General features: G+C 39.0%; 1 protein-coding gene across 3 annotated transcripts in view; it reads right to left on the bottom strand.

Moving 5' to 3' along the window:
- Psd3 (pleckstrin and Sec7 domain containing 3) overlaps positions 1–26,201 on the bottom strand; it is a 567,268-nt gene that overhangs the window by 483,629 nt on the left and 57,438 nt on the right. For all 3 annotated transcript variants that reach the window (XM_048801652.1, XM_048801653.1, XM_048801654.1), the window contains one exon: positions 20,306–20,354. The gene's annotated coding sequence lies outside the window, so the exon portion shown is untranslated. The remainder of the gene's footprint in view (positions 1–20,305; positions 20,355–26,201) is intronic.

Genomic DNA, 26,201 nt, shown 5'->3' with positions numbered 1-26,201 from the left:
GATTGATCTGCCTTTATTGCTTGGCTGCTTTTAGGATTTTCTCTTTGCTTATAAAATTTTCCAGATTCTCTGTTACATGTGTAAGTTTATTTTTTTCATATTTGTCCAATTTGGCAAATCTTCTGTACATACATGTCTCTCGTCTGATGTGATTCACTGATGGCCTCTCCTCCCTTCTTTCTATTCCCTCCCTCTGGCACTCACATCACGCATGTGGTGGGCCATTCTCATTCTGTCCTCCACGTCCCTTCGTCTTTTCCCCATATGTCCTAAGTCTAGACTCCTATACTCTCTTCAGTTGTCACCAATCCACTTTTCCTTCTTCGTGGAGTTTTCACTTCAACAATTACATTTTTCACTTGAAAAAGTGCCATTAGTCTCTTTACACATCTACTTGTCATTTTGTTTCTTGGTGAAGTTAATGATCCCATCCTTGATTTCTATAAGTGCTTTATACATAATTATTTCATGCCCTCTAATAATTTTGAAATATGAAATTCCTGGTCTAAATATGTTTACTTCATTTTCTTTGTCTTGATGAATAGTGTGTGTGTATGTGTGTGTGTTTAGTGACCTTTGATTGTGGACTCATATTTGTTTGGTCTTAATCCATGAGAATCCTGCAGATTTCTTCAGAGAGGACTTGTGTCTCTTTAGCTCACACACCTGGTGCTGGCCAGAGGCTGGAGCTCCTTGCAGCACAATTTTGGCCTTTGCTTTCAGAGAAAGACTATATTTCCTATTTGGTTACTGCTCCCAGCCCCTGATCTGCTTCTTGCTCACTTTATGACTGAGTAGAGGTCGATATGGAGGCTGGGGGGAGGGAGGGTCCTTGAAGATTTCCTTCATTTCATATGGGTCCTGCAGAGGAGTAAAGGCTGACTTATCTCAAAAGAGATGCAAATTTTTAACTTCTAACTTTAAGCTTCTTTGGCAACTAACAGTATTGGACACTTTTTATTTAATGAAAGGATAAGTAATAAAAATTAACAGAAATAACAGCAGCAATATTTCTGGTCCATAGCCTTGTGCCAGATTCTGTGTTCAAGTTTTAGAAGCCATAACCAATTTAACTTTTCTGGGTCAATGTATTTATTATTATCTATTTTACAAATACTAAATGAATGTCATGATCCTAATCTATTTTGTTCCAAAGCCTATGCATGTAATTGCTATGTGTATTATTTCAGCACATATGAATGAATAGATTTTTAAAGTTCCATTAGTAACTAATTATTAGTAAATTAAAAAGTATAATCTACTAACAAGAAATCAATTTATTATTTATTAGTAACATTAATTATTAGCCATAATAATACTATCAAATATTATTTTATTTGCATCATTAGTATTATTCAAATTAATTATTTAATTAATGTAATAATATTATTTAATTATATAATATTATTGGTAATTAATTTAATATTATTAGTTATTATTAGTGTTTACCAATAAATAGTACGCACTTGGCAAATATTTATTGTTAAAAATGAACAGTGAAAAGAATCCAAACATTGACCTCTAAGTACTGAGGTTTAGTTGTGAATAAGATGGAAGAAAAAGTCCTTCCTTCATGGAACTCATGTTACAATGAAGGAAGAAAGACATAACACAAATATGTAAGAAAATGAGTACTACATAACATGTTAAAAAGACTGCACTTACCAAAGAATAGGCGGATTTATTACTATTTTACTTTAGGAAATAAAGGAAAACCTTATTGATATGTGAGGTTTGGGCAAAACAAATGAATACATGTGAATTTTACATGTCTCAGTATAACATGAGACAAATGACATGTCATTTAAATGTAAAACAAAACCGGATTCTCTTTTACAAACATAATTTTCATTGTGTTATCTTAAATACTAATAACATACTATGATTTCTATTTAAAGTGATCTGGTTTTATCTGATTTGATTTTTTTTACCTCATCTGTACATCTTATAGGTATAGAGGTTATTAACATGGGCGTGAATTTGATTCATTTCTTCTTAACTGTGTGATCTTGGGGAAGTTACTACACCTTTCTGGTCTCAGATTCTTAGAGTAGGGAAGTGTCTTCATATGATCACTGTGAGGATTATCAAATCAATGACTGAGAGCAATGTCTGCAATAAGTGCTACCTATTATTATTATTATTCTCCTCATTTTCTAGGTGTAGTTGATCACTGCAGAACAATACAATTCCAGTGAGGAAGAGGCCTAAACACTTAAACAAGTTGAGCTGTTTCCCTGTGTTGCCACACTGTGCTTTCCCGGGGACAGTTTCAGTTGCTACGGTGGAAGGTTAGGATTAAAGTCACAGAGTGTCTGGGGTCCAGCAAGTAAATGTCTTTTCAGGATGAAATGTGGGGAGAAACTTGCTGATGGGCTGGCCTCACTCATTTTGGATTCCGATCGTGACTTCTACTTAGCCAGCGGATGATACGCGGTTCTCACCAGCGTGCTTTGCTGGTTTACTAAAAGTAACAGAAACTGAATTATTTTAACTCATTGACGTTCTTTACTGAAGTCACAGAAGGAAAGTGAAAGTAAGAGCCTTTTTTTTTCCCTCCCCAGAGGAATTGCCCTGGGCCCGGTGCGGGCTCTGCTTCCACTTTCTCTGAACTGTGTCTGTGCAGTAGTCGGTAGCCAGTAACTCCACACAGGTCTTAAGAAACTCAAAGTGTGCTGACCTTCTCAAAATGGAGACCTTCTCTAAGCTTAGAGTAAACTGGACTTCAAAGGCTTCTTATAGAAAAAAAGAATGTAAAATATTCATTAATTTTGTATTGAGTACCTATAGGTACTATTCATAGGAATGCTAATGATTTGGACATTATTATAAATAATTTCACCTGTTTCTTTTTCTTTTCTTTTTTAAATGTGACCATTAGGGAATTTTAAATGACAAATGTGGCTCACCTTGTGTTTCTATTGGATGGCGTGGGTTCCCACAGCCTTAGCAAGTCCTTTTTAACGCAGCCCTAGTCCTCCCAGGAAGTGGCCTTCATTGTCCCTTTGGGGACCAAGAAAGTGGATTTTCACTTCCTAAGCAACAGCTCTGCCAATTCCAACTCAAAGATTGATTCATGGACAAAAAGATGATCTTCCTTTACTTTGACAATATTTGCTGTATGTGTTGACAAGGTGTTAGTTATCCGCATACCCAAAAGAAGGTTTGTCAGAATTCACTCATGTTTTCAATGCCATTTAACTTGGATCTGGGGCAGAGGGAGCAGAGGGGGAGAGGAAGGGGAAGACAGGAGGATAAATGACAGAGATCACTTATCCACTTGAATTCACTAGGATATAATTTTATTTTAATCATCAGATTACCCGGGACTGCTTACACAGATGATACATATAATTTAGGTCAAGGTGAATTACAAGGGAAAGATTCCTCAGGATAATTATCTGGATGCTCACATGATCATGGTGATTCACCAAATCCACAGTATCCCTTTCTTAGGGGTTTCTAACCTGGATCTGTGTAATTGGACATCAAAGCCACCTCTCACAGGGGCACACTCACAGGCAGTGGCTCCCTTCTGGCACTGAAATCTCGTGCCCAAACCCTATTGTGAAGGGACAAGGGGCACAGGGTGAACACACTGGAGAGGGATTTCCACTGTCTGCCCAGGAAGGGATTTTCCTCTGTGCAGGAAGAAGAGCACATAGTCTCTTAAACTGAACTACAGACCTTCAATCCTTTATCCATAATTCCAAGAATAGCTCCAAAAACCCAAAAGCTTTTTCAGAATTTACTGGGAAGCAAAACCTGACCTGAATTGAGAGTGAGGTTATTTTCAGTCTTTATCCTACTTAGTACATTGTTTAGACCTGACACTGTAGACACACGTTGATATGTTTGTGAGTTGCTGTCCCAGCCATCCTGGAGGAGTCACGAGATAAAAATGTCACATATTTGAATTAGGTTACTTTCAGGAAGAATTTTTTTCTTGCATTTAGAATTTTGGAGCACAGCTGATCTCATGAGTTTCGGTGAAGCAATGAGAGAGAGGCAAGTGACCCGGCTCTTCACCTCCTCGGTGGCTGATTCAGCCACTTGCCCCGAAGTGGCTTTTCCCTTCTGTGTTTTAGTTCCTCATTCCACAATCCTGCTCTATCTCGAAGGTAACCCGTGGCTAATTGAATGGCTGCCAGGTGTGTTTCAGATACCTGGGGATAATGTGCACTAACCCGTGGGCCAGCCTTTGCAAGCCTGCGTGAAATTACAGTAATTAGATTTACATGCTCTAAACTCACGGAGACAGAAGAGGACACGTAGAATCCTTTTAGTATAACTATAAAGAGAAAAGGAATCTCACGAGCTCTGGGAAGAGAGCATTGCATGATGATGTGTTCCTGTTATTTTGAGAAAGTAACATTCTCATTTATTGACAGTTTGATTGTTCTTCGATTTCATATTGATAATGATGATTTCAATTCATCTTCATGAAAGATTTCAAGGATTTGGGTGGAAACTGACAAGTAAAAATGTAATTATATCTATCTGGGCTTGGCGAAGTAACTCAGGCCTGTATTCCCAGCGGCTTGGGAAACTGAGACAGGAGGATCACAGGTTCAAAGCCAGCCTCAGCAAAATTGAGGTCCTAAGCAACTCACTGAGACCCTGTCTCTGATATAATACAAAATAGGGCTGGGGATGTGGATCAGTGGTTGAGTGCCCCTGAGTTCGATCCCTGGTACCCCTCACCCCCACAAATATATAATTAGATCTAAATTACCTTAACCAGGAAGTTAGGAAAAAAATCCAACACTGTTTCTTTAACAACACTTCTAATTATCTGGCTCTGGTGATAGCTTTTATCGTTTTCTTCTTGGAATCTTTCCTTGGTAACTATTCATGTACTGCTCCAGATGGATCTTGCATTTTCGTTACTGCTCACTGCCCTTTGGACCTGAATTGCATGATGGCAGACCATGAGAAAACTAATGAAAATAATACATACTTTTCTTGTCTCTTTCTTAAAAAGAAAAAAAAAATTTCCATATCTCTTTCCCTGGAAGTGGGTTAAATATGTAACTCTGCATATTGCTTGCAATAGCAGGCAGTGATTATATTCAAGTATCTGTCAGATGCATATTGGTTTGCTTTTGAGTCTTATTGCTTTTGTATAAATCCAGAGCTCCGGGATGGTGAGTCCACATGATCCAAGGCCAATAACCTTCCAAACCTTTGTGCCCCACAGAACCTCTACAGACCAGTTCCTTTTGGACCCCTTCATCTTTTCTGTCTGAATGGGGTTGCCTGAGTTATGACTTGAGAAAGTCTGGGAAAGGGATCAGGAACCCTCTGCTGTCACAGATGCCCCAGAGAAGCTGACACCTGCAGCTGCTGCTTCACCTTCAGCCCCGTCTTCATATTCTTTTTCTGACGCTTCTCTGTATGAGGACAGGTTTGTCACGTCTCCCCCTTTGAGCCCAAGCTGCCTCTGCCTCCCTGGCTCCACGGCTCTGGCTCCAGCAGCAGATCTGGGTGGGGCTTCACACTTCCCCCCCAAGCCTCACATCATCGCGTACTGTCACGGGTGTTTCTGAGTAATGAGCTTTTAATTGGCTCAGGTTTTTTTTTTTTTAAATTATCTTTATACCATTCAACTTGTTTCTCCTGCCCTTTGTGTTCTTCTTTTGGGAAAATTCAAATGAGGGCTGATTTAATTGGGTCACCCATCCTGAGCCTCCACAGATGACCAGAGATAAGGCACCCTGTGCATTAGCAGATAATCTATCCATGATGTATGAGACCCATGTGCTCTTTTGATAAGGTGGTATTTTGGGTTTGATATTTGTTTCCTTCTTTCTATTAGCTAGTTTCATTTCTGCTCCAAGTTTTGCAAGAGCATATGGAGAAGTCCTCACTCGGGTACCCCTTAACGGGCCTATTTATACTTTCTCACTGGGTTCGTATGCCCCAACAGCACTGTGTTCACTCAGCTTGAACAACTACATTTTCAGACTCTGAGTATGTCTGCCGTTGCCCAGCAAGTGCAGTGACCCGAGAACTCAGCCCAGTTCTGCTTATCTGAGGGGGACTCAATCTAACCACAAAAAGAAATTCCCCACGCCTTCCATCTCAACAAAAATCTATAGTACAGTCTCCTGACCTGTGAGTTTATTTTCTGGATCACAGAGTTATCTGTAAAGCTCATGATGATTTCTGGAGGATAAGTTTTTGCTCTCTGCAATGTTTAAATGGTATACAATTCCTCTAGATAGATAGCCTGAAAATTAATCACATAAGGTTGTTTTCCACAATGTAGTAGTCACAGTGTTGCATAATAATCACCAGCATGTAATTCCAGAACATATTTACTATATTTAGCACTTTCAGTAGTTTTCAGTATGTTCACAATGCCGTGCAATCATCTCCACTAGGCAATCCCATCATCTCCTCACTCTAAAAAGAGTCCCACACTGTCAGTAGTCATTTGCCACTCTCCCCTTTCCCTATAACCCTGTCAATCACCAATCTACTTTGTTTACATAGATTTGCCTCTTCTAGACATTTCATATAAAAGAAATCATAAAAGGAATCATGTAAATCTTTTGTGTCTTTTTTAATTAGCAAAGTGTTTTCAAGTGTCATCCAGGTTATTGCACAAATCAACCCATTATTCCTTTACACAGCCAAATAATATTCTGTTGTATGGATGTACCAAATTTGGATTAGTTATTCATTCATTAATGGACACTTGGGTTGTTTCCACTTTTTGAAAATTTTGAATTAATGCTGCTATGAACATTTGGGTCCAGGTTTTTAAGTGAATATGGCTTCAGTTCTGTTGGGCTTATACCTAGGAGTAGAATTGCTGGATCACATGATGACTCTATGTTTATCTTTTTAAGACTGAGGCATTCAGCTCCCTATTCAGTTTTCTCACAAGCATTTCAAATTCAACACATGGAAAGCCCAGGATTTAAAACCTTTCCTCATGCAAATTGCTCCTTTGCCATTGTTTGCAATGTGAGTTACTAACATCACTCCCTAGCTCAGCAAAATTGACATCGTCATGTGAATGTTTAATAGGCCTCTCAAATGTAATGACAACAAAAAGAACTGAACTTTTTATACCTGGTCTTTCCTATGTTAGTAAATGGTGTTAGCAGACACCCAATTGCTTACACAGAACTCTGACTGCTGCATCTGATTCCTCTCTTTTACTCTCTCTCCAGCCCCGGTACTGTCACGACTCTGCTGTTTCTGCCCTCACTTTATATATTTGACTACTGCTGTCTAGTTCCTCTGTCACCAACCAAGTCCTCACTGGCTCTAGCTTGGGCTAATCAATAGCCTTTTAGATATATCTTGACTTCAGTAGGCAGGAACCATCCACTCTCCATACAGTAGCTGGAGAGAATTTAAGCAATAGTAATCTTCACAAGGTATCCCGTGACACAGAATGCAACAGAACTCCTTCCTGTCTTATGAAGCACTCTGAAATCTGGCCCCTACCCACCTCTTTTAGCTCATCCCATTCCTTTCCATTTGCCCATCATGTACAGTTACAGTGGGCTTCTCCCTGTTCCTAGGGTTGCCAGATAAAATACAGGATACCCAGTTAAAAGTTGTTCAAATTAATAGACTCTGTGGCTGAATAATATTCCATTATATGTGTATACCTCCTTTTCTTATCCATTCCTCCATTGATTGGCACAGAGACTGATTCTGTATCTTAGCTGTTGCGAATAGTGCTACAATAAAAGCATGCATGCAGGTATCCCTTTGATATGCTGATTTTATCCCTTTTGGACATATATCCAGAAATATAGTTGGATCATATGGTTGGCCTATTTTTAGTTTTTGAGGAAACTCCATTCTCCATAAGGGCTGTACTAATTTACATTCCCTCCAAGAACATATGAGAGTCCCTTTTTCTCCATATCCTTGCTGGCATTTGTGAAATGCTGTTATTTGCAGCAAAATGGATGGAACTAGAGGACATTATGTTAAGTGAAATAAGCCAGATACAGAAACACAAGTACTGCATGTTCTCTCTTATATGTGGTGGCTAAAAAAGTTGTTGCATGTAGAATAGTAAAGACTAGAGGTGGGAGTGATGGGCGGAAGGGTGGGTAAAGGGAAGATAAAGTGTGATTAGTACACCACCTGCACATGTCCAGATATCACATTGACTCCCACTGATATGTACACAAATATAAAATATTTTAAAAATAAATTGACTTTTAGAAAAGGTCATGGTTTACAGAAAAACTAACCAGAAAGTGTAGAGAGCTTCCATTGACCATGCACAGCCCACATAATTTCTTCTATTCTTAGAACCTTACTGATGAATCAATATTGACATGTTATTATTAACTAAGGTCATAGTGTGCATTAGGATTCACTCTGTATGTTGTATAGTTTGGAGTTTTGACAAATATATAATGACATGTGCTTATTGGCTATTTATTTACTTGCTTTGGAGATTATGGTATCATACAGAACTAAATCCCCAGGGTTCAACCTATCCAACTTCTCTCCCACTCCCCATGGAACCCTGGCAACCCCTGATCATTTTATGGTCTATAATTTGCCTTATCCAGAATTTTGTTAGTGGAAATCACAGGATGTAGCCTTTCTAGATTAGCTTTTTTAAAAAAATTATTATTACCAATAGGCATTTAAGGTTCCTCCATGGGTTTTTGTGGCCTGCTTGAGAGCTTATTTCTTGCTGCTAAATAATATTCCATTGTATGGATGTAACATCGTTTATCCATCACTGACGGAAGGACTGTTTTTTTTTTGGTTTTTATGCTTTGGCAATTAGGGGTACAGCTGCTATGAACATTTGTGTACAGGTTTTTGTGTGGACACAAGTTTCAGTTCATTTGGGTAATAGCAAGGAGCATGAGTGCTGTTGCATGTGGTAAGACTATAGTTTTGTAAGAACGCATCAGGATGTCTGTAAAGTAGCTGCACCATTTGTATTCCACTAACAATGAGAGTTCCTGTATTCCAGGTTCTTTCCAGCATTCGGTGTTGTCAGTATTTTGGACTTAAACCATTCTAATATGTGTACAATTGTGTTAGTTAGCAATTTCCTGATGATATATGACATTGAGCTTCTTTTCTTATGCTTATTTGTCATCTGTACATAATCTTTGATGAGCTTCTATTCAGATCTTCCACTTTTAACTTCTTTTTTTTATTGTTGAGGTTTAAGAATTCGTCATACATTTTGGATACAAATGCCTTATCTGATACATGTTTTGAAAACATTTTCTCCAAATTTGTGGTTTGTCTTTTCATTCTCTTAACAGTATCTTTTGCAGAGCAGAAGTTTTTAATTTTAATCACCAAATGCTTTTCTTGTGTGTTATCTTATACAAGTTTTATACTTTTGTGGTTTATATTTAGGTTTATGATGCAATTGGAGTTGATTTTTGTGGAGAGGGTACGTCTGAGTTTACGTTTTTTGTTTTTGTATGTGAACGCCTACTTGTTTCAGTACGATTTGCTGAAAAGATGACATTCTCTCCATTGAATTGCCTTTGCTACTTTGTGAAAGATCAGTTGACTCTATTTATATGGGTCTATTTCTGGGCTTTCTGATCCATTTGTCTAGTCTTCTGCCAAAACCACACAGTCTTGCTTACTGTAGCTGTACAGTCTTGTGTAGTGCCAATTTTCTAACTTTGATGGTTATCCTAGGCCTTTTACTACTTTAGGATAAGTTTGTTAATATACACAAAATAACTTGCTGGTATTTCAATTGGGATTGCATTGCATCTATAGAACATGTTGGGAAGAAATGACGTGTTAACAATGTTGAATCTTATTATACAGGAACAGGGACTATCTTTCCATTAATTTAGATCTTTGATTGCCTTTCATCAGAAAGATTTTCTTCAATGTAGACTTTATACATATCTTATTAGATTTACCTGATTTATTGCATATTTCCTTTTTGACAGTAATAGAAAAGTAGTGTATCTTTAATTTTTCAAAATCCAAGTTTTTATTGCTACTATATAGAAGATGCAACTGACTTTTGCATATTAACCTTGCATTTTGCAATCTTGGTATAATTGCCTATTAGTTTTTATAGTTTTTTTCTGATTCTTTTGAATTTTCTACATATGCCCAGTTAAACTTGAATTTCAGATAAACAACCTTTTCTGTTAGTATAGTATGTCTCAAATATTGCAGAAGAAACAATGTTGTTTATCTGAAATTCAAATTAACTTGAGTGTCTTGCATCTTTATTCACTAAATCTGGCGACTCTATCCATTTCCCATCTCACCAAGCTCATTTCTGCCTTGGAGAATTCACCCATTCAGTTCCTCTTCCTTTAATGCTCTTTCTCCTGTTTTGCTTGGTTGGCATCTTGCTCTTCAGCACTCTGTACAAATGTCCTCTCCTCAGACAGCTCCCTAACCCAGTCCAGTGGTCTTCCAGTCCTTCTCTCTCACATCAATCTAGTTTAATTCTTTGCACTGTAATCATCACTTAACAATTTATTCTCTGCTTGAACAATTGATTTTTGTTCCTTCCTCCCACCCCACCCCCAGGCCATCCCACCAAAATGCCTCCCCTTGTTCAGCACTGTACCCATAATTCCTTGGAGTGGTGCCCAGCACATAGTAGGTTCTCAGTTACTGAACTGATGACTGAATGAAAGTATTTAAGCCACAAACCTGAAACATCCTTTAATCCTTCCTCTTCTTATTTATATTTAATCAGCTACCTGATTGTGTTTAAAAACCCTACCCCATTTAATAAATGTGTATACATATTTTTTTTGCTAATTATGAAGTTGGATGGACACAAATTTTATGAATAGAAAATCTTTGTTGTTTGAATCCGCATTTCCATGATCATGGTAGGCATTTCCTGTGCCTACTGTAACAGAGCACCACAAACTAGAAGGCTTAAAACAACAGAAATTTATTCTCTCACAGTTCTGAAGGCCTGAAGTCTGAGATCGAGGTGTCAGCAGGGTCAGGCCTCCTTTAAGACTCTGGTTGGAATCTTTCTTTGCCTCTTCCTAACTCTTAGTTGCAGCCGTCGATCCTTGATGTTCCCTGTTCATAGTATCCTCTCCCTGTGTCTTCAGGTAAGGACATAGGTTTCTTCTTACAAGGACACCAGCCATATGGATTGGGGCCCACCCTAAGCCAGTATGACCTCATCTTTAAGTTTATCTGCAACCACCCTGTTTCGATAAGGTCACATATTAGATGGTAGGACTCCAACACAGTCCCCTCCTCCCTTCAATCCCTGCCCCTGCCCTGCCCAGGGGAGAGACTCAATTCATCTATAACAATTACTAATAAAGAAGAGATTTTAGTAAGATTCTTTGCAATTTACTTAATGAAATAAATTTCCTTTTGATTTCAATTACAGAAAAGCCTAGGCAACATTGCCTATACTCCCCTCCCCTCCTATTCTTCTGTTTCTCCCCATATAATTTTTAGAGTTTGGAGGTAATCATTGCACAGAAATTGAGTGGGTTCATGATGCTAGCTAATGGCAAACATGCTTCCAGTGTGGACCCTAGAATAGGGATGGTATATAGGCCTTGTGACCAAATAGATCTGAATTTAAATTCCAGATCAAAATTCGGAGTCTGAGCTTAGATTTGAGAAGGCTTCGGTTTATGGAGTTTGGGTAAAACTTTCATCCTTTCTGAGGTCACAACTGGGTCAGAAAAGGAAAACAGTTACCAAGTCTGTCTTTCCAGGTGGCTGTGAAGTCAAGCAAGAGAAGGACCTGAAAGAGTTTCATAAACTCCATAGCAGAGTACCAACTTCAATCCAAGCCAGCAGACATGTTTAAATTTTGTGTATGCTGCTGGTCCATGTGGTGCGTTAGCATTTTACACTTACTTGCTAAACTTTTTACAAGGCAGATTTTATATAAAAACCTGGATTTGGGGCTACTCTTGGCCAGTCTGGACTGACATTTGCAGGAACACAGCCATGAGGACTGCAGCCTGCGATGGAAACCAGGGGATGGCCGCCATTGGTGGTCAAGGCTGCTACTTGTTTTTTTTTTTTTTTTAATGCCAAAATTTTTCTTCTCTTAGAGGAGGAAGGTGAAATGACTCTGGGATTCATGTTTTCATCAGAAGGTAGGAAATGAAAGCTGGACTGAGAAGATCACATGGCTCGGGATAAATAGGAAGCGATGAATTTCTTTGCAGAAGCTGAGAATATTCATACGTGTTAGTATTCAAATAAAGTATATCTATGCTCAAAGCATATGTCCTAAGATGCCTTTATAAACCAAATCTAGCATGAATAATTGTGATCCTTACTCCAACATGCTATACAATGCCAGCTAGTATTATGCAAGCATTTACTTACATTCGTCTCTCTTTCATTTATTAGTACACGAATTGATCTTTTATTCATTGAACTCCCCTGTGATCTTGAAGCACTCTGTCATACAATGTTGTACTATTTTCTAATAAGTTACAAGTGCCTCCAACCTGAGTATGAGTTGCTTATTATTATTTTTTTTATCTCCCCACATTTCCAGTCTTGGATTTCAATCCAGATTAAAATGCTCCACACATGTGGTGAGTTTAAATTTCTGAAGCAGAGCCTCGTCACTGAACTCAAGACAACGTTACTAAAATATCACACATCCTGACAGAAAGCAAAAAATGGAGTCGATCTCAAGATGTGGGGTGTCATATAAACACATGAAAGATGGACTGGATGCTCCATTTTCTTCAAGATGTTGGAGCCTCCTGCAGACAGAACCTTTACGGAACCCAATGACGGATCACAGCTAGCATGTCCTTCATCTGCTACAAGAAATCACTCACCCAGGATTTAACCACAGGCTCACAGCACAAGACAAATGATAAAGTCCGGAAGCCGACACTTGACATTTCCTCCTTGGGAGACACCGCTATAGGCTTTCACTGGCTTCCTCCGGGGTAACACATTCTAACTTTATTTAAAGACACCATATGCCTAAACACCCAGTCTAGGAACTCAAGTTGCCGTTGGGTCTTCCTTCTGCTTCTCCTTTCTCATTAATTTAGCTACTGTGTTTCATGAATACTCTAAAATGTCTTTGGAATCTGTGTCATTTTTTTTTCCCATCCTCATAGTCGGATACCATTGACTATTTTTTTTTTTTTAACTTTACTTTTCCTACCTTCTCTACCAAAGTTCTTACCACGGCACCTTCAGGAGCTGAGCCTTCATGTATCCCTTTAACCTCAACCCCTCTCAGACCCCTGCCATTCACTCATAAATTCCACAAAGAGTTATTGAACATTTAAAATACCCTGAGTGCCTCTGTAGGTTCTGGAGGCACAGCAGTGAACAAATCAACAATAATCCCTACCTGGGAATTTCATTTTGGAGATGGATTACAGGTGGTAGATAATAGGGGGCGAGATGAATATGTTGTTTTAGTCAGCTTTTTTTTTTTTTTTGCTGCTGTGCCTAAAAGGATCTGACCAGAACAATCCTAGAGGAGGAAAAGTTTATTTGAGGGCTCACAGTTTCAGAGGTCTTAGTCCATAGGAAGCTGGCTTCATTCCTCGGAGCTCTAGGTGAGGCTATCCATCATGGTGGAAGAGTAGGGTGGAAGGAAGCAGCTCACATCATGGTGATCAGGAAGCAGAGAGAGAGATCCCCACTTTCCCCATTTTTGTGTATATATATACACACACACACAAATATATATCTCAAAGCCGTGCCCCAATTCCCCCTCCTCCAGCCACACCCTACCACTTCAGTTTTCACTCAATTAATTCCATCAGGTGATTAATTCACTGATTAGGTTAAGACTCTCACAACCCAATCATTTCTCCTCTGAACCCTCTTGCATTGTCTCACATGTGAGCTTTTGGGGGACACCTCACAACCAAATCATAACATATGTGGAGTATAGAATGTGTTTGATAGTGACATGTGATGTGAGAAGGAGGGAGGACTGATGGGGGTGACGGGTGGAGGAATAAGATGCTCAGGCTGATGTGTTGTAAGTGTGAGATGCAATGAGATATCCAAGTGCAGATGCTGTAGGCAGCCTGAGGTTTGCACCTCCACACCCAGGAACAGCAGCGCTCTTGCCTTTCCTGGGATCCCTCATTCTTCCGCATCTGTGTTCAATTTTGCACGTGCTTATTTTAAGGACTTTTCTTCTTATTTAAGTATTCTTTCTTCTTGGCTTCCTCTTAACCACTTATCACACTGAATTGTAATTCTTATCATTATTATTATTTTCGTTATTTTTATTTGCACTACCCAGGGGTGCTCCATGACTGAGTTACATCCCCAAACCCTTTGTAATTTTTTTTTATTTTGACACAGGGTCTTGCATAGTTGCCCAGGCTGGGCTTGAACTGGTGATCTTCCTGCCTTAATCTCCCAAGTACCTTGGGATTACAGGAGCATGCTCCCGCCACCTTCATTGTTCTTATTTGTTCCTTTACCACACTGTCCTGATGCTAATCCTCAACATACTGCCTGATACAAAATAAATAATCAAGAACATTTCATGGGAGAATTGAAACCTATGAGGGTCATAATCTCCTATGTTCAGCTGTTAGATTTCTTGATACTTGTTGCTATTTCTCCTCTCCCATAGAGAGAGCCATTTGGCACACATTGTTTTAATCAATGTGAATTAAATTCTATTTTTATGGATGTGCTTTTCTCTTATTCCCTTAGGCGTACAATTTATCAAGCATGAGTAATATCTGGCACGCAGATCTCAAATAGCTTCCTTTTATTATTAGATCAATGACTGTCTGAACTGAGAAAGGAAATATCTAGGAAGAGAATACCCTCAAATTCCCTGAAAAGGGTGCTAAGGAGAAAACATGGCAGTATAAAAAAAGTAACAGTAGATCGCTTTGGGGCACTTGAGTCCTTATTTATGGAAACCTGAAAATATTTTTAAAGTATATTTTCAGCAGCCAGTGACCTCGTGTTGATGGCTTGGCCTTTGAATATTGAATGCGTTTATTTTGCCTTTCTTTAGTGTTCAAAGTATTTTATAAGACACTTGAACAAAATGGAATCTAATTTTAGCAAACCAATCTCCCTATACCTCTCCACCTCCACCCACCCATTGGTCCCTCTCCTGAGTCTAACCCATTGTAGCTATTTTCCCAGAGATTGCCTAAGCCTTAATATAAATTTGTATTTATGTCTATCATTTTTTACATAAAAATGGGATCTTACTATGTAAGATTATTTATTCCTCATAATTTTCTTTCATGTAGTGTATCTTAAGCATGCTTTGGAAATAATAGCATATGGGCTGGAGTTGTGCCTCAGTGGTAGAACGCTTGCTTTACATATGTGGGCACTGGGTTCAGTTCTCACCACTGCATATAAATAAATGAATAAAATACAGTCCATCAACAACTAAAAAAATCATGTAACATATGAGCATACTTTTTTCTTGTCAACAGCTCCATAATATCCTTTTGTTACAATTTAGATAAACTGTCACCTACTTAAACAATATCCTATCATCGAGACTTTATTGTTGCAGCAAAGATGCTGCAATGAACAATTATATCAATGTAGACAGATATTTTAGCATTAAGTATAGGATACTTTCTTAAAGGGAATTTGTGGTTCTAATTTTTGGCATATAATGGATAATTCTGAGAAACCCTCAAGATACCCTGGTGTCCACAAACACATGGTGCACAAAATCTAATCAGGACCCAGATTCTATCATCGAAGTCTCATTATCTAAGCCATCTGCACTCAGTTTTGAGCTTGTTGGCTGGCCAAAATGCAAGTAGTGTATGTTGACCTTGCCAAGGTCAATTTCACAGAGTTGGATCTGACGCAGTGGCAACCTCCACTCCCACAGTCATTCTGTGGAGCCACAGCAGACCCCTAGAATGACATCTGGGTATGGCAGTGCAGGGATTGATGCCCTAGCATGACTCACGCCTCTGCTCTGAGAGACTCCACATGGCTTTGCCCCTGGGTGGAGTGGGATTTGACTCACGCACTGACTCAATCCAACAGCATTCCCTCCATCTGCGGGTGGAACTTCCACCAGGAACATTAACTCAGTCATACCCTTCTCTCTAGCAAGTTCATAAAGGTACAGAGAGCCTTGATCTGTAATGGTCTTTTGCTATGTGAACCCCACTGCAGAATCTGGACAATTCTTGGGGTTCCTCATCTTCTCCCCTTATATCCTCAAAACCCCAATACCATCAAAATCAGCCATATCTGTTTCTCAACTCCCTAATGGCACCTTAAACATAAAGAGGTCATTTAAGAATAATCCTATGGTGGTGCACGCCTGTAATGACCAGCAGCTTGGGAGGCTGAGGCAGGAGGATTACAAATTTAAAGCCAGCCTCAGCAACTCAGTGAGGCCTTGAGCAACTTAGCAAGATCCTGTCTCAAAGCAAAAATAAATAATAAAAGAGTTGGGGATGTTTCTCAGTGGTTAAGCACCCCTGGATTCCATCCCTAATACACATCTCTCTCCCTAAAAAGAAGAATTCTACAAGTGTGGTGTGACTAATATGGTAACTAAGATTTCAGTTAAGTCTATGTGCTTAATCATGGATATATAATTTATCTGTAAATAAACTGTGCCAGGGTGAACTCAGTTTGAGACCCCATCCCTCCTTACTAGGGACATAAGAGTTTCATGGCTTGGAGGAGCAGGCTTTGTGTTTTGTTTGGGAATCTTTGTTTTGTTGAGATGGGGACTTGCTATATTGCCAGTCTGGCCTTGAACTCCTGGCCTCAAGCCATCCTCCTGACCCAGCCTTCTAAAGATCTGGGACTACAGGTGCATACCACTGTGCTGGGCTTTGGTTGTGTTCTTTCTTCTTTGTTTCTAATTTTTCTTCGATTGTTTTCCTGTTTCTGTAGTCACTCCTTGACAGGTTCTGCTTGACATGGTTGTGTTTGTTACAAGACAGAGTCCTTGCTGCCCAGTTTGGGTCTTTTAGCTTAATCCTTTGCTTTTCCCCCTCCTCATCAGGAGATGTTGTGCCATTCCCTTTTCTTCTTATTTCTGATATGGTAGCTGCATCTGCATCTGTGTCAATGTCCATTTTATGCTTGTTCAGCCTGTCTCACCAGAGATTTTTTTTTCTTCTTTTTGGTACCAGGGATTGATTGAACCGAGGGGTGCTTAACCACAGCCACAAACCCAGCCCTTTATATATTTTGTTGAGACACAGGGTCTCACTGAGTTGCTTAGTGTCTCACTAAGTTGCTGAGACTGGCTTTGAACCTGTGAGCCTCCTGCCTCAGCCTCCAGAGCTGCTGAGTTTACTGGTGTGTGCCACTGGGACGGCTCACCAGAGATTTTTAAGTGACTGGCTCCTTTTGTGATGGGAGAGGCTGCTTCTCTGCCATTCAGGAAACCTCATTAGTGGGTCAGGAAGCACCAGCAATCAGGAGCAGCCATCCGGAAGAGCCTGCTCCTGCCCAGACACACTCACACAGCATGCACACACGGGCAAGCACGCACTCCAAAATCAGCTTCCATGATCATTATTATCTCTGCGTTTTAAAAACCACCCAAGGAAGGCAGAATGGTCCCTTTAGCAACTTCTTTCTTTGATTCTACCCTGCACACTGGAGTTGCCTTGAGCTGAGGCTTGGGACGTGAACCAGGGAGGGTGGAGTGAACTTGCTGGAGTACCGAGGTGAAGCAGGGGTGGGGCGTGTTTCCTTTACAGTCTGGGTAGAATGTTGTTGCAGGTGGGGCTTGGAAAGAAGGCTGTGCCTCATTTCCCTAAGGCGGTGCTTACTTGGTCTAAGCCATGGTTTTGATTTTGGCTGCCTTTCCCAAAGTCTTCACAAACTGTCCAGTTACCATTTGTAGGATCCATTTTGAATCCCATCCTCATTTTAATTCAATTTGAAATTATAACTGGTCACAGAGAACCAATGATATAGATGTCCCAAATCTCAACACACAATGACTCTTGCTCTCTCGGGAAGCTCAGGTTAAGGGAAGGCAATCTCAATGGGAGAGGGGAGAACTGGTCTCTGGTCTCACTCCACCAATTCCAGCTGTGTGGCCTTGAGCAGGCACCTTAGCCTCTTTTTGTCCTCCTGTGCACAACTGTCTGAAGACAGAAGAATGGCACAAGCTCCTCAGAGTCCCTTTGTTCTCTGATATCTACACACTAAGCAGCAAGTGTAGTTATTTTGTTATTGTCCTCATTCTCCCAAGAAAAATATGGAAGTTCAAATAAGTGGTCTCCCAACTCTCCCATGATGTAAAGCAGAAACATTAATGCAAAACCTGCTACAAATGATGTAAGTCAGACCAGATGACCCTCCAAACCCTGCTATTCCTTGAGTGCATTGTTTTTGCTTAGAGACAATGACATAATGGAGGAGAAATGAGAGCCTGTAGAATACACTCAGCACAGTGCACAGAACCCACCAGGCATCAAGACACAAGCACTTCTAATAACAATGGCTTCACTGTCATGGTGTTATAGAAACTATAAGCAATACCCCATAAATCATAGGCAGGCAGATATATTATATATATATATATATATATATATATATTTGATTGCAACTCAGAAAATAGGCACAAATATTTTAATTTAGTTGATGTCCACGAAATGTGTTTCATTTCAACTATTAATTATGGTTTAATTTTACTAAAGTAAAAATGTGAGAGATGTGTTTACTCAGGAGACAGGATGGTCTAGTAAGAAGAATATGGGCTTTGGGGTTGTGTAGTTTTTCCTTACAACAAAAATCAATGACCACATTGTTAGACATCGGTCTGACTTTGAAGCAGGGACACTGAGATGTCCCTTGTCATATAAAGCTTCATTTTGTACATGACCTAATCAAGGACATATCTGCTTTTGCAAAACATGATCACAATTCACTTTTATCTCTGTTCCTTTACCAGGTAGTTGAGCTTTTTGACAAAGGTACAGAGCCTGAATTTGATCCTGAACCACCCAAAGCAAGGTTCTTTCTATCCTGGTTGTCACTCCCAGCTGTCACAGCCAGTACTAGGTAGCTGCCCCATCCCCCAAAATGACCTGCCAACTCTGGCTTGCAGTGGTAAGAATCTAAGCCAATGAAAGCCAGACCTGGCAGTACCTTTGGAACTTCCCATACAGGAGTGTGTGGGTTCTGGAGCTGGTTTGCTGCCCCAAGGCTGCAGTGTGAGATGCCAGGGGCTGAGCCAAGTCCCAGATGCCAGTGAATAAGAGTCTTCACCCCACCAGGAAGTCTTCACCAGGTGGGGTCTGTCCTTCCTTCCTTGTTTCACTTCAGCCAACACACTCACCGACTCCTCCAATACCAGCCCATCGATTCCTTCAGGGATGGCTTTCTGTAATGGCTCCTGTGTCCCCAATATCTGCCCTCTAAAGTTGACCCTTGAGCCAACCCAGATAAACTCCCTGGATTTGACAGTTGTCTGAGTCTGAGAACCATGGCTTCCTCAAGGCCCCAAAGGTTCCCTGAGGTGGACTTTTTTTCTGGACTAATCACCTGGACTTGTAATTCAGGCTTCCAACCCTTTCCTTGACCTCCAATTCTAAAAGCTAGTATGTGGCAACATGATTTCAACCATGAAGGGATTAATGACTTAGGAGATAGCAATGTAAGAAATGGAAGGATCCCTGAATAACTGTGTGGGCCTGACTCACATTACTAGCCTGGGCTGCACACCATAAAACTGTTAAGAGAAATCTCCCGTATTCCTCTGAGGAGGAGGTCTCTTTGTTATAGCGGCTTAGCTTTCTTTAGCCTAACTAATACCATGCTTTCTAGTAGTCAGGAAATGAAAGTTAAAAAAAGATAATATTTCATATCCTAGGATTGGTCACATTTAAGAAGCCTGATGATAACGATAATTGGCAGGGATATAGGAAATGAGAAACTCATATATTTTGGCAGGAGTATAAATTTTTGCAACCACTTTAGAACAATTTGTCAACATTAGTAAAGTAGAAAATAGCATTCCTTACAACCCATTCATTTTACTTCTAGGTAGTGCAGTTTTACATACTGATTCACATCCATAGGGCCTTTACAACCTCATTTATAACAGTAAAAAATTAGAACAACCTGAATGCTGATTGTAAGAAAATGGATAAATAAATAGTGATTTTTTCATGTGAATGTGCACAATCAGTAGTTAAAATGAATACACTACATGTGTATGTATCAATAGGAATAGATCTCAAAAACACAGTATGAAGAAAGGAGTTGAATTATATATACAACGTGAGAGCATTAGATAATATATTTAAAATATGCAAAGTGAATAAATATGTATCGTTTTGCACACATACACATGCAGTAAAGGCTCAAAAACGTGATTTAGAACAGTACATACCAGATTCTTGACAGTAGTTGCTTCTTGGAAGGAAGGCGAGGGCATGGGTCTGTAGAGAGAAGTAAGAGGACTTAACACTATTAAGTTTTAATTATTTTATAAACAATGAAAAATGCTAAGTTGTTAATACGTATTAATTAGGGTATTGGTGCCATCAGAATAATGCTAGAGCTGGTTGAGATGGGGGGAGCTGGTTATGATGTGAGCATCTATCTCTTACCACCTTGCTCTCAACACCTCTTGGTGGAGTTTGAAGTGTTCACATGGTGTAGTCTTGGAAGTGTTCACAGCACAGGAATGGGCAAGTGCTACCAATCAGGGCTGTTTTCGTCTGGAGAGTTAGTTGTTAGCACACTACATACCTATGTATGTACAATGTACCTGTATGGTCACCTTGATACTTTTAAATGATTTTTAAAATGAAAAAAAATTAAAATTCTATTTTTTCTAACTTTTCTGAATTATATTTTTGCATAAAGCTTCCTGCATGTGTCTTATTGGTGATAAAAATAATCAGAACATCCTTCAAAGGTTCTAATGAAAGGCCAGGTTTTATTTGGCTTTGGAGAAGACTTGGCTCATTGGGGTTTGAAGAAGATTTTGGACTTCTGTCACACAACTGCAACATCACGTGTCTTCAAATCATCTGTGATACCCTCCGTGTGATAGAGGTTTCCTGCCTCATCTCAGAGAAGATACCAATTTCATAACTACCAGAATGCCTACGTTGTCCTTGGTAAATTCAAGTTGTTGAACTACAAATTTGATTTCTATCTGTGTAAAAATAAATTGGATGCTCACAACACATTCTTGAGACTCCACGTAGCATGAGCTGACCTCTGCATTCACAGCCTCAGGTAGTGGTGACTGTATTTGGAGTTTCTGAACCCCAAATAAGGACATGTGGACATAGACATATGGAGGAGTATGGGTCAAATGTTGGACTGGAGTTCTGTCATTAAGATTCTGGGCTTTCATCTTTTTAATTGTCACCAGGTGACAAAGATGACTCCTTCCTCATCAAGCACTAGAGCGCTCTGCTAACCACAGTCATTGGAATGATTACTTTAACATAACATCCTATTTTTGTTACTAAAATGTAATACAGATTGAAGAAAATGTGAGAAAAAGAAAATAATCTGTTCATCATTTCATAGCCCAGAGATAACCACTGACAGGTCAATAAATAATTTTTCAGCTTTTGTGTCTATTTTTAAAACAATGATATCAAACTATGTAAACTACTTTAGCTGGGCCTCTCCCCTTAAGACTATCATTAACTTATTTTAATATCATCAAATTTTCTTCAAATGTGCATTTTATCTCTTTATAGCATTACATTGTAAAATTGTAACCAAATTCATTTCCCTCACCCTCCCACTGTTATATAAATATTCATTTAGATTGTCTGCAATTCATCCATATAAATCGGACATGATTGTCATTCCAGTATGACTTTGCATACATCTCTCTTCCTTTCTTTGTAATAAATTTTAATAAAGTCAGAATTTATGAATACTCTTCAAACTTTTTTATGATCATTTTTATGCAAATTGATTCTTCATGTAGGCAACTTTATACCACCCACAAAATACATTTCATGTATGTTAAAGACAAATATTAAAAGCAAAACTTGGGAACTTCAGAAGAAAATTTATAAAAACATCTTTTATGATATCACAGTAGGGAAGAAAGAAAAGCACAACAAAGGTAACACTAGATAATTTAAATATATTAAAATGTAAAACTTTTCAATAATAAAATATGCTATCTATAAAAGAACACAGATTGGGAGAATTTGCATTTACATAACATAGGAGCGTTAGGGTCTAGAGTAAAAGAACTCTTAAACATCAGTAAGATATAATATGGTAGGAAAAGAGGCAGAGAAGATGAAAGACACTTCACACACACACAAAGAAACCTAATGGCTATTAAACTTAGGATAACATGTTCAAATTTACTAATAAGTAAATCAACAAACTGGTTCACATCCATCAGATTAGCAAAAATTTTAAATTAAACAAGAATGTGATATATCCAGGAGTCTGAGCTATTGCTGATGAAAATATAAATTGGCTCAAACACGTTGAAAAGCAGTTTGGCAAGTAATCATTAAGGTTAATGAGTATGCTCATTAGAGTCAGGACCATGGTGAGTCAGGCAGGTGCCTAGGGCATGACATTTAAGGAAGCCCTCACTTTCAGGCTCATACAGATGCAGGTTTGACACCCGAGAATGGGGGTCACCTTAAATAATGTACTCCAGATGCATACATGACTTTGGTCCTGATGCACAGAATCAAAAAGTCAATAATTCTCTCTCTCTCTCTCTCTCTCTCTCTCTCTCTCTCTCTATATATATATATATATATATATATATATACACTCACAAATTATTTCNTATAAGAGACAGTATATATATATATATATATATATACATACTCACAAATTATTTCACCCATGCACCAAGAGATATAAACATTCTGCAGGCTCAACTCTATCTCAGGTTTTCTTCCTGGAGAACCCAACCTATGAGCTTGGGTGAGTTCGGGAGTGAGGGAATAATATGAAATTTTGGAATTGGATTATTTTCCTCTTCCCTGGCAATGGAGATTCCCATCATCCTGGTCACTTGAGCAGAAATAGCTCTGGCACAATGTGGTTGTTGGATAGAGTCCTCTGCAATTCATGCCTACCTAGAATCTCAGAATACAGTCTTACTTGGAAATAGGCTCATGCAATTAGATAAGGATTTTTCGATAAAACCAACCTGAATTTTTGGGGTGGGGAGCAGCATTGATTGGCTAAGGCCTCTACATAACTGTTCAACCCGGCTTGTGTCCTATCCCATAATCACCACTCCCTTATAGATATGGTTCCTGAAGCATCATCATAACCTCCTGGGGCAATCTGTCTCAGGACCTGTTCCCAGAAGCCTACTTAAGACAGTAAGCATTGTCATCATCTCACACAGTCTGGTTATTTGCATAAATTTGCAAGAATGGTGAAGTGAATATTTGTAAACGCGTCCAGCACAGATCCAACAGCTAAGAAATCCCGAACTGCTCCTAATTTCTCTGTGCTTTGAGTCAGTTTTAATCACAGGTTTAAGAACTTCTAACCATTAATCGCACCATGCATACTTACTCTGCTAATTGAAAAACTCCTGAAATTAAAATCAGCTTTGCACACCAAAACCCCCTTGGCTATCAGAAACAAAGACCTCTCAAGAGATTTCAGGTTTACAAAGGCACATTCAGGCTTGGAAATTTATGGGCTTAGCATTTTCAATTAGGTCACTTCATATCTTTAGGTTTTAGATTGGAAGACTGAGAACATGCGGGTCATGGAACATTAGTTGGAAATAATGATGCTTTCTTGAAAGCCTCTGAATCTACTCCAAGGGAGACACTTGATTTAAAGTCAGGGCAATGTGCACAGAGCCTGCCAACCTCCTCTAATTAGATTATCTGTAAATATGAAGAGTTAAATGATTTCTTAACACACACAAAAGGAATTCTCACGCTGATACGACCCAGAGGAGAACTGGCAGTCATGCTTCTATTGAATCTGAAAGGATTTAGCCAACTGACTCCATCTGGGGTAGGAAGGGGTCGGTGGAAGTGAGAGCAGCCAGTGAGGCAAAGACCAGATGAGCGGGTTCATTGTTCAGTGACTTGTCCAGGGTCCACGGTGAACTGACAGTGTGGCTGTGGCTTTTTATGGATGTACAGTTACAGTCAGGGTTAATTTAACTCCTTCCATGCTGACAAACTGAACTGAGAATTCAAGATTTTGGGGACAAAGGCATGTGAAGCCATAGCTTTCAGTATCCTTCATGTCAGCATCTTATCACAGCTGAAGCATAAAAGAAGTAAAGATTATGGGCCAAAGCAAAAGAACTTTGTTCTCTGATACCATCAAGAAAGTGGATTAAAAAACAAACTCATGAAATGGGAGAAAATATTTGCAAATCATTTATCTGACTAGGGACTGGTATCCATAACAATAGAGAGAACTCAATAAGAAGAAAACTAATTAAAAATGAGCAGTCTTTGAATAGAAATGTCTCCAAAGCAGCTACATAAATGCCCAAATAAATCCATGGAAAGATGCTCAACAATGTTACCTATTAGAAAGATGCAAATCAAATTCACAAGGAGACTGCACCGAGAGGGCTAGATTCAAGAAGCATCATAACAAATGGTGACAAGAGTATAGAGGGACTGGGAACCCTATACAATACTAATGAGAATACAAAATGATGAAGCTGCTTTGGAAAACAGTTTGGAAGCTCTTCAAAAGGTTAAATATACAGTTAGGTTATGACCCAATAATTCCACTCCTACATGGAACATGAGAAAGGAAAACACGTGTCCACAGAAAATGTTGTGCACAAAGTTATAGCATTATTCAGAAAAACCAAAAAGAGAAAACCCACATGTCCATCAAATGATGAATGGATAAACAAAATTTGATATGTCCATGTTAGGAATATTACTCAGCCATAAAAATGTATGAAGTGAATGTTACAATATGGCTGAGCCTTGAAAATATATACTGGGGTGAAGGAAAGAAGTTGAAAAAGCCACATGTACTATGGTTTTATTTCTATGCAATGTCCAGAATAAGCAATCTATAGAAAAAAAGTAGGGTCAAAGGTAGTTAATTAATGGTGGGGGGCTAATCGGTATAAAGTTTCTTTTTTTAAAAAAATCTTTATTTTATTTTTATGTGGTGCTGAGGATCGAACCCAGTGCCTCATACATGCCAGGTGAGTATGCTACCACTTGAGACACATGCCCAGCCCATAAAGTTTCTTTTTGAGGGGATGAAATTGTTCTAAAATTAGATCATGGTGATGATTGCACAATTCTGCGACTATATTAAAACCATCAAGTTGTACACTCTAGATGAGTAAATTTTATGATGTGTGAGATATACCTCAATAATAATGTTACAGATTTTTTTTTCAAGAAATAACTTCAGGGTTGGGGATATAGCTCAGTTGGTAGAGTGCTTGCCTCACATGCACAAGGTCCTGGGTTCAATCCCCAGCATAATAATAATAATAATAACAACAATAACAACAACAATAACAACAACTTCATTCCATTAAGATTGCTACCTCTTTTCTCTGACATGGTCGGAGCTGCTTGTTCTTGGTTCTCTGGGGTCCCCTACATGTTATGCTATGATCTGTATTCTGCTCTACCTGGTATGCTTTTCATGAAATATAAAGTTACATGTGTGGCAATTTCCCAAGTACAAAGTTTATAAATTTGGAAAAATAATGTGAAAATTGTTTGAAGGCAGGTACTAGAGCTATGGTAACTTTGCTGTTGCCCTGAATAACTCCTGTGGATCTGCTTCTTTTCTATCAATATTCTTCATTATCTCTGTAGTGGTTATATTCTTCTTCTTCTCATTATTATTTTTAATGGATATATCCCCTATTCCCTCTGAGCCTGTTCTACTCCCAACCCAAGAGGAATGTATTTCTAAGTGAAGTTGGGTTTGCCTGGGTGACTTTCTTTGGCTAATGGAATGGGGGAAATAATGACTCCTCAAAGTGGGGAGTTTAAAGAAGCTTTGGGATTCTCTGCCAACCTTCTTATATCCTCCCATGATGGAAAGTGTGGGCTCCAGAAAGAGACGTCTGCTGTAACCGGAGACCCAGACATGTGGAGCAGGGCCACCCATGGCTGCCTGAAATTTCAGGGGAGAAAGACATATGTATGTAATAGTCCACTGGATTATTTTTAAAAAAAAAACACAGAATTATCATAATGAAAGTTGACAGATATGTCATCATTTTATTCATTCATAAAACATACGTTGAGCATTAACATACTCAAATTCTGCGGCTACTCTTTAGTAAACAAGACTTAATG

The sequence above is a fragment of the Marmota marmota genome, unplaced genomic scaffold (assembly GCF_001458135.2).
Source record: "Marmota marmota marmota unplaced genomic scaffold, marMar, whole genome shotgun sequence".
Classification (NCBI taxonomy): domain Eukaryota; kingdom Metazoa; phylum Chordata; class Mammalia; order Rodentia; family Sciuridae; genus Marmota; species Marmota marmota.
The sequence above is the reverse complement of the archived record's forward strand: the minus strand, read 5'-3'. Positions and strand labels throughout refer to the sequence as shown.